Here is a 17,407-nt window from a genome sequence, read left to right on the forward strand (position 1 = left end):
GACTAAATAGAACTTAAAAGATATATTTTTCAAATGTGATCGCGCAATTCAGATAGAGTTGACGCGCACTACAGCCTGCATGCTTCAATGAGTCATCCTCCCCTCGCTCTTACTTTTTTACCGTTCATCTAATGAATACACTGAGTATGGCTTTACCAAAACAATCATTGATGGCGAATAAAGTATCCATTATTCGAGTATGTAGGCGGGATATATATATATACATATATATATACCAGCGTATCAGCGGAGAAGTAGTGTGTTAAAAAGGTAGAAAAAGAAAAGGGAACATTTTAAAAATAACGTAACATGACTGTCAATATACAGTATTTGTTTTGTGAGTGTTACTGAGTGTTGCTGTCATCAAGGATTTGATTATCATTATTTCTTTCAATCAGGTTCGTATTTGTAGGATGTGTTGTGTTCAAGTTACATTCCGTGTTTGTCAATCGTTGTAAAGATGACAGGTTTCATTCATCGATTCGTTTCTTACTGCATCAATAAACTTCTTCTTTATCTGAGACCTGACACACTGCATGCACGGGTTTTTTTTACACTGTCTTCCTTTAGCGGGACATTGACTTTTCCACCGTGTGCTTTGTTTCCAGTAGTTGGATTTATGAATATGCTTATCAGGCGCTTCATATTTTTGCTGCCTTTTCAATTGTGTAATTGGTTTTGTTCAGCTCTTTGGAACTGTTGCTTTTATCTGTGCACTGCGTCAGTTCACGTGAGCCACTCGGTGTACTTGCATCGAAGGTTCCCAGCTGTGCTGGTGCCATCTCGTGCTATGTCCATAGCTTTATTTAATGTTACCTTAGTCCTGGCACTTAAAACTTTCTCTCGCAGTTTCGCTGAGTTTGTGTCAAACACCACCCTGACCATCTCATCTTCCTCTCCATAAGCACAGTCCTTCACCCGTGAATATTTACCCGTGGCAGTTTGCTATTGGATTGCCACTGACGGACGGCCTTATATGGGCAGGCACTAAATTACAAACGCCAGCGGCAGCCTGTCTATGAACTTAATTTAAAGTGTAGGTTTACATCGTGCTTTGTTTCCGAAGTAGCAGAACTCATGAATATGGTTGTATATGTCACTCGCTCGCTTCTTATTGTTTCGCTGCCTTCTCAATTATATAATGCATGTTTTCTTGACCTTGTTTGAGGTCTTCCTGGTTTTCTATGTACTGCGTGATTACGTGGGAGGCGTGATGATGTCACACGAAACTCCGCCCCCACGGCGTTGAAGCTCATCTCCATTACAGTAAATGGAGAAAAACTGCTTCCAGTTATGACCATTACGCGTAGAATTTCGATATAAAACCTGCCCAACTTTTGTAAGGAAGCTGTAAGGAATGAACCTGCCAAATTTCAGCCTTCCACCTACACGGGAAGTTGGAGAATTAGTGATGAGTCAGTGAGTGAGTGAGTGAGTGAGTGAGTGAGTGAGTGAGTGAGGGCTTTGCCTTTTATTAGTATAGATTCTGAGCGAGCTTTAAAGAGGGCTTTTTTATATTTTTTAACACTCTCTGTCCATGCAATTTGAAAGACATGTAGCTTTGTTGTTCTCCATCTGCGCTCCAGTTTAAACCAGGGAGAGTTTCTATGTGCTTTGATCACTTTTGTTTTTAGGGGAGCCACTGTGTTCAGAGCATCTCTCAAGGTCACATTATAATGCGATATTAGCTGATCTAACTTGTTTTCCACGTTTACATTTGATGTTAACTGATCTAAATGGTTTTCCACAATTACACTCGACTTACTCAAGGTATCTATAAATTTTGAAGCAGAATTACAATCTAGATGTCGCACTGTCTTTGTTTTAATCTGTGAGTGCGTTGGCATGGGCAGAACTAAATCAAATGTAATTAAGAAGTGATCGGAAATAACTACATTTAATGGAGTAATATTTAAATTTTGAATTTCAACTTTGTAAGTTATAATTAAATCTAATGTGTGGTTATGATTATGAGTTGGACCTTTGACAATCTGACAAAATCCTACTGAATTTAACAAATAAGTAAAACATTTGCTAAAAGTGTCAGTTTCCACATCAATGTGTACATTAAAATCCCCATCAGAACTACGTGATCATAATTTATAGCCAAATCAGACAGAAGGTTGCTAAATTCAGTCATGAACAATGAATATGGCCCTGGTGGTCTGTAGACTAGCACTATAATTGTGTTGGAATCTGTTTTAATATTTAAAATGAATGCCTCAAAGGATGTAAAGTTGCCTAAATTTTTAGAAGTGATTTGCATTTTGTTACAATGAATTATTCCAAGGCCTCCTCCTCGACCAGAATCTCTAGATTATGAAGGAACACGTATCCATCTGGTGACGCCTCAGCTAGGGAACAGTGTCACATTTACTAAGCCAGGTTTCAGTAAGAAGACACAGATCAGATTTTGTACTTAATATATATCATTTACCAAAACAGCTTTAGTGCCAAGAGAGTGAATGTTCAATAAACAGCATTTAAAACTGCATGGTTCTTTCTGAACTGCTGATATATTTTTTTTTTAATTTGAAGTAAATTTCTATTACAGATGCCCCTGGTGGAGGTCTGGTTTTATCCCTTGGTCTAATTATACACCTTATTTTTGGTTATCAATTAATTTATGGTTTGTATCAAGACTAAATTTACTGGATGCCCCACAACAGGGATTATGGGTAACAGCTTCAGGAAAATAACAGGTGGGATAAACAACAGCCTGTGATTTAAGATCACATGACTGCGGCCTGGATGGTGCTCTAATCAGTCAACCAGGCAGTTTTGCTGCCATATTTTGGGATAATACATAAGATCCCTCCAGTTAGGATGAAGACCATCTCTTCTGAAAAATCCAGGCCTTTCCCAAAAATCATCCCAATTGTTCACAAATGCTATGCTTTTATTTGCACACCAGGTTTCTAGCCAGCAGTGAAAGGAATGCAATCTGCTATAAATCACATCCCTCTATATAATCTTGGTAAGGGACCAGATACAATTAAATTCCGACATTTTGTTTTAGCTTTGGTGCATAGAGAGATGAAGTTCGCTTTAATACCTCAGATTGCTGTAAATAAATATCATTAGTGCCGACATGCAGCAATAAGGTAGATACTTCATCGTCGGCAACACGGTCCAATGCGCCTTATGCCAGAAATCTTGGCCCCTGCAAGGCACTTAACATTAACTGCTGGTTTAACATAGTTTGGAATTCTAACATTCGCACTATGGAATCGCCAATTATGAGCACTTTATTATTCTCAGTTTCCACAGGCGCGCTGCTGAGAGCTGAGAACCTGTTCTGGGTCCGAATTGGTGACCTGGGTGCTGGGGGACTAAATTTTGCATTCTTAGACCCCCGTCTTACTGTTACCCACTCGCCCTGTGGCTGAATTGGTGCTGCTGATTTCGGCGCATTGACTACAGTGGGACCTGGAGAGACTGAAGCCGAATCAGAAGTAGCCGAATTGTCTAAACAAACCGAGTCGATCCAATTTTCGGTTTGCCTAATGGCTATCAGATTCCTAACGCGGTCCTCCAATTCACATATTTTCCCGACCAACTCTAAATTAACTAAACATTTTTGGCAAGTGAAGCTATCTGCACTGTCAGCCGGAAAACCTGAGCTGTACATACTGCAGGACACACAACATATAAACGTGCCCTCGATGGGCAGAGAGCAGATAGAACTTACATTATATGTTGAAGTCATCTTTGCCGTTTTTATAGGTGCTTCGGCGCATTCCGTGTTCAGCTGAATCACCGTCGCTTTAAGTTTCCACCACCCGCTGAGCGATCGACTTTAATTTCTCACTGACGGTTATTTTTACTGGTCAGCTGCCGGCTTTACCTCAGGTGAACTTGCTTGGGTGTTTGCGAAGGGCTACGTGCCTGTGGGAGACGCCGCCGCTCTTTGCTTCCGCTCACTGATCCGCTCTCTGCTTCCGCTCAGTACCTTTACAGACCCTTCTAGAACTGTGTGCACAAAGCAAGTGTTGTCCTCTCCCTCCCAACTCCAACTCACTTGGATGAAGTCGAGTAGCTTCTTTTATGAACTGGGAGCACTTCTGGTGCTAGGGCGTAGCCTGGTAGAAACATTTCCTTGTTAAACAGAATTCCCTCACATTAGGGATTATTAATCTTGGCAGCTTCCACAGCAGCCCTCATAGAACCCAACAGTGCTACTCTATGGGACTACAGGACCCAGCATGCCTTGTGGGTGACCACGTGGGAATCCTAACCTAGGGTTGCTGCCATCTAGTATATTGGGGGATCTGGTCCTTCCATTACCCGGCTGGATAAGGGATCCTGTTCTCTTCTGGCTGGAAAGCCAGTTCATCCATTTTCCTTTATTACCCCATCCCAGCCAGACAAGGATTCATTCCTTATCCCCTTTGGGACACCTGTCTATCCACTATGGTACTCACAAAGCCTAATCCATCAAATATATGTTTCAAGGGAGGCACTCTGAATATTCCATGATCCATCTGTCTATTTTCTAAACATACAGTGTGCCCATCCTAGCAATATCGGACACAAGGTAGGGAACAACTTTCTCAATTGTCTTTAACTACCTAAAATATCCAGGAAGTAGCAATCAGCAAAATTATGCCATTTACCGATCATTTTCAGTGCTTGGCAAGGTTTTAAGTCCAGTGTGATCAAACTGTGTGTGGCTTCCTAATCAGATGAGTGCTTATAACATTGAACTCTCTGTGAATTTCAGTCATTTTAAACCCTCAGGCAATAAACAGCAGATGGTAGGACACTGCTTTTTAGTGAAAGACTATCTGGTAGTTATATGTCATCTTTTGTGGGCACTTTTAGATTTCCACCTTTACAATATTTTTCCTTTCCTATTCACAGGTGCAGTGAATCAGAGCCGAATCCAATGAGGATCTTCTCAAGCATGTCAAAAGAGGTTCATTTTTAGCAGGGGTTGGTTTCTCTATAATTTCAAAGCTATGAATTGCAACTTGGTATGAATAATTTTTAAAGGCAGCAAACATTACTATTATCATTGTAGCAATTAGTATAAAGCTTGCCTTCATGATTCATCTGAATTTATGATGTTCATGCAGATAAATTAAATTATCAGAAACATTTCCAGCAATGCCCTTTTCAATTTAAATATTAACCAAGGTGAGTATTCTGTATATATTGGGTATTTCTCGATAATATATATAAAATAGTTTCTTGTTTTCATCCCCCCTTTAACTTCATTCTGTTTATCTGCACTCAAGTCACATTGCAATAGATAAACGTGTAGCTCTTCTGTGACATGAAACAGGCAAAAACAAAAAGATTTATTTTGTAACTCCATTAGCATGGATCTAGACTCCGTGACAGTGATTTATTTAACTCCATTGGTGGATGTTATTTTTAGATATTTTCCATTCAAGCGGATGCCTCTTGCTCTGTAGCTGATGTTAATGTATAATTGTTTTTTCTCACTTTTTTATTTTTGAACAACCAAATGAGTAAACTTACATTTTGCAGAAATTCTTAACAAAGCATGACATTCCAAACCCTCTTATTCCAATTTGGGGCTCTGGGGGTAAGTGACTATTTTGGTAGTACTGGTGGATGAGGGAAGAAAAACCAGAGTACCCAGAGAAAAACCCATGCAATAGTACAGAAAATATGCAAATTGAACACATACAATGCCTGGGCTAGGATTTCTGCTCAGGACATGTAACTCAGCAGCAGCAATAACCACTGTGCCATAATGATCAGTAAACAGGTCACCAGTACATGGCACTCGCATGGGCACTGAACTCAGACCCATGAAAATTAATGCTAGCAGAGCAAAATTTTTAGCTACTACGCCACCACGTGTTATATTCTGATGCTGTGAACTTCTTTATTGCGTGCCATTGACATTAAATCTAGACTAAATTTATATTTAGAGATTAAACAAGTACAGTCAACCCTCGTTTATCGCGGTTAATCCGTTCCAGACTCTGCCGCGATAAATGAATTTCCGCGAAGTAGAAACCATATGTTTGTATGGTTATTTTTATATAGTTTAAGCCCTTATAAACTCTCCCACACTGTTAACATTATTAGAGCCCTCTAGACATGAAATAACACCCTTTAGTCAAACGTTTAAACTGTGCTTCATTACAAGACAGAGATGGCAGTTCTTTCTCACAATTAAAAGAATGCAAACATATCTTATCTTCAAAGGAGCACAATCAAAAAATCAATACGTACTTTTAAGTATACAGAAGCACCGCGATAAAGCGGCATTTTGTAGAGGAGCGTCCTATCTTCTAGGCAAACAGCTACTGTGTAAACAGCCCCCTCTGCTCACACCCCCTCCGTCAGGCAGAGAGAGTGAGAGAAGCAAACAAAACAAGCGCCACGCGGGAAGCATATCTTTTAGCATTGAGGAGTTTTAGTTAATATGTAATACATGCTCTGATTGGGTAGCTTCTAAGCCATCCGCCAATAGCGTCCCTTGTATGAAATAAACAGGGCAAACAAACTGAGGAAGCGTGTAGCATAAATTAAAAGACCCATTGTCCACAGAAAGCGGCGAACCAGCGAAAAATCCGTGATATATATTTAGATGTGCTTACATTTAAAATCCGCGATAGAGTGAAGCCGCGAAAGTCGAAGCGCGATATAGCGAGGGATTACTGTACATTAATAATATTTATAAGGAAAATGGTTAAATTACAAACTGATGAAACCCTACACATCAGGTGGGTATTTTCCATACGTCGCTTAAATCATCTGAGATCAGATGCCTCATCTTGGATGAGTTAATGCCAGTGAAACTCATCCAGGATAAGTCGGTTTTTCAAACGCAGCGGTGTAGTAGATTAGTCTAGCTGGATCTAATCATGCGAGATGAATGCGCACGCCCGCGCTGAGTGAAAAGCCCATATATATTGAGTCTAGAAAACATGATCAGCAAGTCTTTGATAGGCTGCAACAAAATGACGAAAGAACGGGTGCATTTTTTTCACACAAGCTGTGCGTGCGTGTGTGTTACTCTAAGCATTTCAAGATTTAATATGCACAAGGGGTAACACTGCAAAAGCAGCCCAAACCAGAAAAGACGACTTGCAAAAAGTGGCCGACAGATTAAACGCATGTGCATTAAACTTACTAAAAGCAGAGTTTCATTTTCTATGTGTCAGATTAATTATTATTTAATATGTCATAATTCCAGATCAAACGTGAGCACAAGGAGAACATGGGGACAGATTAAAGTGAAGTACAAGAATATACTTCAAACTAGTAAATATTGATATATAACTATTTAAAGAATTGTTGACATAAAGAATTATATATAATATAAAAAAAACATTACTTTTAAAGCTAATAAGAAGGCAGAAAAGCAAAAAACAGGTGGAGGTCCACGCGGTCCAGACCTAACCCCTGCGGAAGAGTTGGCTCTCCAGCAAAATGCCCTTCGCCCTGTTTCTGAAGGCATTCCATTGGGAAGCTCCTCCTCAGAACCAGTGGCAGGATGCAGTGGTCACTTCATTTCAGGTAAAAGATGGTCATTGCATATATTTGTCCTCAATGTGTGCTATAAGTAGGTTCCATATAGCCCTCTTTTTTGTTTTTGCAGTGAATGTCATATCCCTAGAACTTGTGTCTGACCAACAAGATATTGATGGTGGTCAAATATTTGATGAAGACACTGTGTCTGATTATTCATCAGGAGGAGAGATACATTTTCCAAATAATGTTTGATCAAACTCCACTCTGATCAGTCCATGTGCCCCAATCACATTTGGAAATCCTGGGTAATGAGAATGTTAGGCAGAGTGTGAGATTCTTTAAGGAACTGTGGGTGTTTTTGCCTGTGTACCTGCAATGGCATGAAACGCCTCTTTTATTGTCTGCACACGCAGGTGTCCAGAAAACACTAAGAACACCTGAAGGAAATATTTCAGAGACAAACAGAATTTACGAATTGCCTGGCAAACTGCACTTTTAGACAGATTTTCTGCATAACCTACAGTATATAAAAAAGTGCCGCTTGCAAAAACCTCAAAGCAATGCATACTGTCTGTGTAGTTGTGAGAGCCTGACTTTGCCGAGTTTGACTTTGAATATAAGGTGCTAATAAATCTTTAAGGTACAATATTCCCACCCGGCAGTATCTTTCGAAAATAATTTCATCCGGGAACAATAAAGGGTCTTGCCGATCATGCAAAACCCTCTCTATATGAAATTCTGTTCTTATAATTTGCATACCAATATCAATTGGTCGCTTATTCATGAATGGCGAAGCTATGACTGAATGAATTCCATGCACGGACACTGATTAAGTGTGTGAGCTAATCCTTGTTTGAATAGAACAAATTTGCTCCGAGAAGGTTTGAGGATTTGGATGTGCTGCTATGACAACACATCCAGCAAGAGTTTCAAAAAAACGACAGATCCAGGATCAGGCCAAATCGTCAACTATTACATCCGGCTAAACGAGTAATCCACATACGAAAAATACCCCCCAGGTCTCATTTAGTTTGCAGCTTATTTCTCCAGATAAAACAAAAAGACAACAAGGTCATAGGTGACATCAAGGGAACTTCTCACCACTTATAATGTTCCTTCTGTGTGGTGAAATTACCAAGGGGGACCCCCTTTCCCATCGCTCCATGAAACAATAGGATGTCTCTTCTGACAGAACTCACCAAGGAGGAAACTCTCGATGAAATGATCAAGTATCATGTCCAAGTGCAGAAATCACCTCTCTACCACTTGTGTCTTCACCAAGTGCTGCATTGTTTAAAGTAATAATCAATTTTCCTGCAAGGGTATAAATTCCGTCTTGAAATCCATATGAATTACAGTTGTAACCATTGTCACACGCATGTGCTTGGGAGGCATCTTAAGGGCTCTGGTGATGGCGGTTACCTGCCAATGCTTTCTCTCTTACTCCATCTTACGGAATGGAAGATTGACTGTCGTTCCCCCTAAGATGTCACTTCTGATATTCGTCCTCCTATACCTGCCCCTTCCTGTCTGGGACCCATATGGCCAGCAGTTTGGTTTTCTATGACTCAGTTCACTATCAGACTCCCATCCGAAAAGAAATATACTATACCTTTTTAAAAAGATTTTTGCCTTTTTGATTTATTTTCATTATACAGGTTCACAGAGGTGTCCCAAACATTTATGTCTGCTTCTTGTTTTACACCATGCTTAATGTCTTTCCAAGGTGCTAACAGCACCTTATCAAATGACCTTAGTTAGGCATAGTCGGTAATTTATGCAGTAATAATGTACATATAGTCTGTATCAGCCATTTTTGTAGAAAATTGCTCCCCTTTGCAAAAAATAGCAAGATACCTTTCTCTCAGAATTCATTAAAGCCAATGACTTGCATAAACCAAACACACGTTGGGCACAAGAGACGTGGAACAAAAAGCAAGAAATTTTATTTTATATAGGAGTTTTCTATAGTGAATGTACATATATGCAGTAAGTACATGGTAGCGACATCCCAAGTGTGACAATATACACCAGTGCAAATGCCAAAATACAATGAAATTTTACCAGAAGTTCAACACAAAGTAAAAATGATTGCAGAAAATTTTGGGAATAACACAAAACATACCTAAATCCTTTAAGATCTTGGCACTAGTAACGATGGCTGCTTTTCTGAGTGCTCAGTTGTTAATTTTATGTTTTTATTCTACTGTATTTGTGCTATCTATTTTTCCCATTCTCTGGTTGGCTTCCATTTTGGGCTGGCCTTTGAGACACCTAATGAATTACCTTTTAACTGAAATCACCATTTAGTGACAGACGTCTGTCTTCATTGTATTTAACTTTGGTAAACTCCCTTGTTTTACACTAGCATTAAAATGTATAAAGAGAATAATTTAACTGTCCTTTCACTTTACATGCATGGTCTTTGCTCCCAAAGTGATGCTTCTGCTAAGTCAATCTTGTTCATCAATTGAATGTTGATGTGAATGTCCTTTAAAGGAATACTCCACCCAAAAAGGATATTTTATTAATATGTTACTAATCCTCATATAGTTTGTTGTGGTGGCAGAGAAAAAAATAATAATTTCATGGAGAAAAAACATAAAAAAACATTCAAAATGAACAGGACCCAACATGAGATTTTTTTTTTGTTGTTATGAGGTAGAGGTTCATGGTGATGAACAGTGTTTAACTAAATAAATCAGAGTACTCAGGCTTCAAAGTTGTTCATGGTAGCATACCGGAGAAGCTCTGGGGTGTTGATGGTTTGATAGACTGATTATATATTCAAGTGCAGACATGTGCAGTTCAGTCGATTGCCTCATTAGCACTCTGTGGTCTATAATCAGTGCCAGCACACCTGCATTCTGGGCACAAAACCTTCATGAGACCTTTTTGCTCCTTAGTAATCCAGGGCTTGTTGTTTGGAAAGCAACGCTCTGTCTTTGTGGGTACCATTGTGTCGGCACAGAGGTTATTATAGTCTGTGATGCAGTGACAGAGACCCTCAACATTGTTACCATGTGACTCATCATTTCCCAGTCTGTCATTTGGAAGCAGTCATTCAGAGCCAATTCAGCCTCCAGGCTCTACTTCTTAACTATTCCGGTAGTAACAGGTTGCTGTCTAATAACAGGCTTGTAGCTGGGAATAAGATGAATCAGTTTGTGGTCAGATTTTCCTAAAGGAATAAGTAGATCACACTTAAAGACATCTTTAACATTTAAAGACAGCAGGATCAGCTTGGTATTTGAGTGTAACAGGTCAAAACCAATAGAAATTTGTCATTGTTCCTTCCAAAATCACCACATGCTGTAACTGTAGGGTCAGAGTGAGTCATCATTAAGTATTGGTGACAGAATGAATCATTTCCATTGCTAGGTCCCCATTTGCATAGGTAGATAGATACTTTATTAATCCCCAAAGGGAAATTCACATATTCCAGCAGCAGCATACTGATAAAAACAATATTAATTAAAGAGCAAAAAATAAATAAAAGCAGTGCAAGTTAAACAAATGCTAGGTGGAGAGGGCGAGGCAGGTATAACAGTCTATAATCTTGTATAGTGTTGTTTACCCCTTCCAGGTGGAAATGAAGAGTCGCATAGTTTGGGGGAGGAACGATCTATGATTTACGTGTCCAGGGTTGCACTACCTTGTGTTCACATAGAGAGCGAGTCCTTCTCCTTTCCGCTTCCCACAGATATTTGCGTCTCTGTCCGCTCTAACTGTGCTAAACCCAGGTAGCTCCACGTTAGCATCTGGGATGCTAGTTAGCCACGTTTCACAAAAACACAACAAACTGCAGCCAGTTCGTTGATCTTATTTGGTAGTGAGTTCACATTTCCCAGGATCACAGAAGGCACCGAAGACTTGTATTGCCACTTCCTCGCTAACCGCTTAGCTTTTAGCTTAGCGCTGGCTCAGCTGCCACGATACCACCTTCTTACCTCATCAGGTAAATCGGGAACCACACCGGCATGGGCCTTTGTTCTCAGCGCTAGAAGTTGAGTACCTGAATAGACAAGTCTCGACGTGTAAAAATCCATGTCCAGAAAAAAGTAGAAAGATAAAGAAGATAAAGTCGTACACGGAGCTGCTGGAAAGGCTGCCATGGCAGTGCCTACTACTATGACTGGACATATTGGACTAGGGAGGAACATAAACATTAAAAACGGTGATGTTATTTAACTCTCAGGGCAAATAACATGGAGAAATTAAACCAGAATTTCAATGGCTGAATTACAAACTATAGTTTTAACTGTAATATACTTCCTTTTGCACCATTCCTCATTCACATACAATAGATGACCAGTCTTTATTTGACACTGCACTGAGTGTCTATCTACTCAAATAAGCTGAAATCCATCCAGCATTAAAACAGTGTCAGCCATATCGGGTTTAAGCCAGCTCTCTGTAAATCACAAAATGCCACCACACTTGTATTCTTGTATTATTCCGCTATAATAACCACAGACAGTTCATCCATCCGATTTGGCAGCAATCAAATGTTTCCATTTACAATAGATGGTAGACCAGTTCTAAAACTTTTTTGCCTTGCTTTTACTCTCACGATGGCACATTGTCCTTTCCGTCTTTGGACCAACGGCTCCTGTGGTAAAGTGTAACTGATCTGCTTAGGTGCTTGTGATCATATTCATGCATTTCATCTAATATCTGAGTCTACTTTGCGAAAAGTGTGCTATACTGTAAAAGATTAAATTATATTAAATTCTGGGGTTCATCAGGCATGTTTTCTTGCTCCTACTTTGTTTAATGCTTGCATGGACTGGGTGTTGGGCAGGGTCGTGAAGTCCAGCAGCTTTGGGGCATCTAATGGTGAGGAAAGATTCACTGATCTTGACTTTGCCAACGATGCAGTGATCTTAGCGGAGTCTCTGAGTGGGGCTCTCAAGAGACTGAATGAGGAATCTGAGTGTCTGGGCTTGCAGGTGTACTGGATAAAAACCGGCACAGCCATTGGCAGTGTGTGTGTCTGCGAAGAGAGTGTCGACCTTGTCGAGGGGAGTGTCAGCAGCGACATTCATGTATCTGGTGACACTTCCTGTGAAGTCAGTAGATGGACTGGGAGAACATGGGGTGTCATGAGGTCACTGAAAAGGGGTGTGTGGCGCGCCCAATATCTTTGCAAACGACAAAGATCCAAGTCTTTAGAGTCCTGGTCCTTCTTGTTTTGTTATATGGTTGCGAGACATGAACACTATCCAGTGACCTGAGACGAAGACTGGACACCTTTGGTTTAGTGTCTCCTCAGAGAATCGTTGGGTATTGTTGGTTTGACTGTGTCGCACAAGCGGTTGCTCCAGAGACTCAAATGAGGTACATTACCTGCATTGGGAGGAAGCGTCACTTTCATTGTGTGGTGGGTGGGGCGACAAGCTGTTCCAGTGCATTCTCCCCAGCTTGACCTGACCTGACTTGTATAAAGCAAGCACCTTGGCATTTTAAAAGGAGCTAAATCTGCTTTTACATCACTGTGCTGAATTTCAAAGAAAGGAGGTGGGGTAGGAGCTGTTGGGCTACCTTCATTCTTTGCTGTAATAGCCTTTTTGTGTATTTCATTTGCTATATTTCAAGTAGTTACACATGAAAACAGTTCTGTTTTTACATGTAAATAAAATGATCTGTATATATCCAAAAAATAAAGGACTTTAAAAGAAACTAATATTTTATTGCTTACATTGGAATAGGAAATATTTTTGAAGTGTCTTTTATGTTTGAAAGGTCAGCACTACATTTTTGCATAGAATTTAATATATAAATGTCAAATTCTAACTGCAGCAATCTTGTAACACTGCTAGCTGCCTTTATGAAAACTATTGAGTGAAGGACTATAAATCTTGCTTTTTAGCAAATGAGTAATAATCCACCATTTATTCATCAGGTATGGTGTTGAGGTATTCCCTACTGGCATTATCCAGGATAATGAATAATTCAGTAGTAACCTTTAATTTGGTCCTTCTTCCTTTCTTTAGTTATTTTCTTTTAAAGCTTTTGCATTAAGACAAATCTTGCAGGGAACTCAAAGGCTATGAACACAATAAAAACAGAAATGTGCAGTAGAACAAGATTTGCCTTCTTTATGCTGAAGTACACCAAAAAGTACTTTTTCTACCTGGTCAGACTTATAACCTTCTTGTTCAGCTCAATCAGTCATCAAAACTCCAACTGCTTTGATTTATAGAGAAGATGATTTGATCTATCCAAAGATTCAATTGTTGCCTTATGCTGTTAACTGAGATTGGATTGAAAGAGAAATTTTTGGAGGAAAGAGGAAATAGTAATATAACCCTTTAGCAGCAAAGAAACATCATACAGATTATTGCAAAGCAATATTTATTATATGGATATTGAAGTATGCAAAATGTGCCTTAAATATGTTTAAGAAGTATGCAGACTGTATTATTGATCTCTAGAAATGACTGGAGCCAGTGTTCAGCACTGCTGCATCCTGAGCACTTTGCTCTTAAATTCCATAGATTTGATTGTACATTAAAATGGATGTACAAATTAGAATCTATAAATAAACTGATGAAAAAACATTGTTATTTTTTTTATACATACTCATATAGAAAACAACAACATTTATTTATATAGCACATTTTCATACAAATGATGTAGCTCAAAGCGCTTTACATAATGAAGAAAGAGAAAAAATAAATAAGAAAATAGAATTAGGGAACACTAATTAAAATAGAATAAAAGTAAGGTCCGATAGCCAGGGAGGAGAGAAAAAAAAAAATCTGCTGGGGTTCCGAGGCCATGAGACCGCCCATTTGAAAATTGAGCCCACTTCCCCAAACCTGATTGCAGTGCTGCATACTCCAAGGAAGAAATATCGGTCTTAAATAGTGACACTTGAATTTCTAATTGGGAAATGCTTCACATTCCACACTCTTCCCATTAATACATAAGTGTAACATATAGGGTATCAGCACTTATGTATTTGCATACACTGTACATTCATATCTGTGGACTTTAACGGGGGAATACATGAAACTGACAAAAAATGGAGTAAACAAATGAAAATCACAAATATCTAATAATGATAATAGGAAATCTTCCACTGCAGCATTATAAGATGGTATTATAAGATGCCGGTCAGCAGTGCAATATGGGGCTGGAGCTATTGAGAGGGGTGGCAAGTGGGTGAGACATATTGAAATACTGTATTGGCATCTAGAAACTTCGAAGGGTAGAAACCTCCAGTTGAGACTGCACAAACAGGCAAGTAAAAGGTTCCAAAAAGGGGAGAACAGTGTGGAGCGGGTTGTTGCCAGAAAAAAAGAAGTTCTGGAAAATGGACCATAAGAAGAGAATCATTGTGTAGAGGGATTGTCAGATGGAACTTTCTCCAGGAAGCAGACATGCTCCAAGATTGGAAGATTGGACCAGATGTGGGAAGTTAACACTACTGGGTTGGAGCCACAGAGCAGGGTGAAGAGACATTTGTGGCATGCTCTAGGGCCAGGACACGGTAGCAGGCCACAGAGAAACCTGTGGCATGCTACAGGATTGGAATGGTGGAGCAGGGTGCAGAGGCATACTCCCAGCCCACAACACCGGAGTGAGTTATAGAGACATCTGTGGTGTCCTCTGACGCCAAAACATAAGAAGTGGTAATCTTATTTCCCCTAATGGAAAGTAACAACTTGACATAATTAGTTCTCAGCCCATTAAATTTTTCCAGTGTTTTGATTTATAATTCACTGGCCATTAGCTCAAATTCCCATAAATCTTTATGTTATGTTCATTTCCTTTACCCCACTACAATGTATATTACAATCCATCCATCCATCCATTATCCAACCCACTATATCCTAACTACAGGGTCACGGGGGTCTGCTGGAGCCAACACAGGGCACAAGGCAGGAAACAAACCCTGGGCAGGGCGCCAGCCTTTCACAGGGCGCACACACACACACACCCACACACCAAGCACACACTAGGGACAATTTTGAATCGCCAATGCACCTAACCTGAATGTCTTTTGATTGTGGAAGGAAACTGGGGTATCCAGAGGAAAGCCATGCAGACATGGGGAGAACATGCACCGTGCTGTCCCCACTGATTACCACTGAACTTATTTTTACAACACTTTGCAGTTATTTCCAGTGTAGTCTAACTTAGAACACGGGCTAATTATTGTGTATAATTTTGTAAAAATAAGTATACCTATTTACATTTGCACCCTCCCTTTAGCCTATAAAATTGTCTCTTTTACTTCCCAGCCTATGACAGGGAAAAGTCACACAACTCTGTTAATTTAAAAGTCTGAAATCTGTCATTTTCACAGAAAGCTGCCAATCATTCAACCAGTCACCTTCCTTTGAGGCTTTAAGTTTAATGTTTATTTGCATTCTGATAATTCCAGCTGTAATTTTTAACAGCATATTAACAGAAAAGCAAGTATTTAGCACTTTTTGGGCATATCCAGTCACGGACACATAGATTATGCAATATGAGTAACGTGAGTTTTTTTTCTTTTTTCTTGGGTGTATTTCACATCATTTGCTATTGTATAGCATTGGTTGCTGTTGCCTTGTATTATGTTATAAATTAATTTCTCTCCAATCTGCATAATAATATGAGAATAAAAACTTTTCTTGGCCACCACTACAAAGAACAAGGAGTAAGTAACATATAAAAAATAGCATTCTTTTAACATTTGATTCTGCAAATTCCATTCTAATCCAATGGGAAGCATCACAGAAATGCATTTCAAAATAATAAATTTGTGTCTGAGATTTTCATATGCACAATGATACATAAACAGTGAACTTTAATAAGATATGGAGAGCAAATCACCAACTCTAAGGTAGCAAGGCAAGTGGTACTATAAGTAGATAACCTGTCTGAAATATTAACAGATATTATATTCGAGGGCCAAAGACTGAATTACAGTATACAATTCGTATATTTCAAGTTTGATTTGATTTGGTGAACAAATTCAGAATCTTGGATGGTTAACTTTGGTGCAACACCAGTTTAAATACTTGATAGTAGATATTAGAAACCTATCATCTGGCACAACTTCCAGTAACCACCAAAGCAACATGCCATCGTGTCTTATCAGTAGCACCCCAAAAATAGCAGTGCCCACAAAAAATTAAAATAAAATCACAGTAGAATGTTAAATAATGACTACCACAAATGCAAATTAAGATTCACATAACTTATTACAGAGATAAAAAAAATTAAAACAAAAACGGAAAAAAATATTAAAGTAGAAAAAAAATTAACAAAATTCACTCCCAATTCCCAGCTCATAACATCTGGACGTGTGGGGTTAATAGGTTTGAGGGGAAAGCTAATTGAGATACAGTTCAAGAATAGTATTCTCGAACGGCTGAAACTTGTCCAACTTTTGTTTAGAAAGTGACACCAACAGGGCTGTATGGGAGTTTTACTTTAGCCAAAACCAACTCTGATAATTCAAGCCCACACAGAGTCTGTGCCCTCTTCTCATTTCTTCAAAATAGTGAAAAGGCACCAAATAGAATTATTCAACCAAGGCACCTCTTTGTTATGTGAGCTGTTGACAAGTGGTGTCTTTTCCCTGATGGGGACCATGTTTGAAGTCTATACTGATTACAGGGCTCTGGCCTAAGCTTTCAATTGCCTGAACACCATGTCAAGGCTGACCAGGTAGCTCCTGCCATTTTTGATCAAGGTATGCTATTGAAAGTATTGTGTGAATGTCATCACAAATGTACTATACCAGGCAGCATGTGCAGTATATGTGCTCTCAGCCTCTAAACGCTTGATCTGATCTTCCTTTTAGCATGCAGACCATAGTCAAGTAGCAAGCCTACAGTTCTTTATGTTAATCAGTACTTTTTATTTAACAAATTCCATAGCATGGTGTGATTCTGTGGGAGGGATGTGTTGGTCTTACCAGGCTGGGTGGTGTCCTGGCTTCTCCATA

This window comes from Polypterus senegalus, chromosome 2, assembly GCF_016835505.1.
Source record: "Polypterus senegalus isolate Bchr_013 chromosome 2, ASM1683550v1, whole genome shotgun sequence".
Classification (NCBI taxonomy): Eukaryota; Metazoa; Chordata; class Cladistia; order Polypteriformes; family Polypteridae; genus Polypterus; species Polypterus senegalus.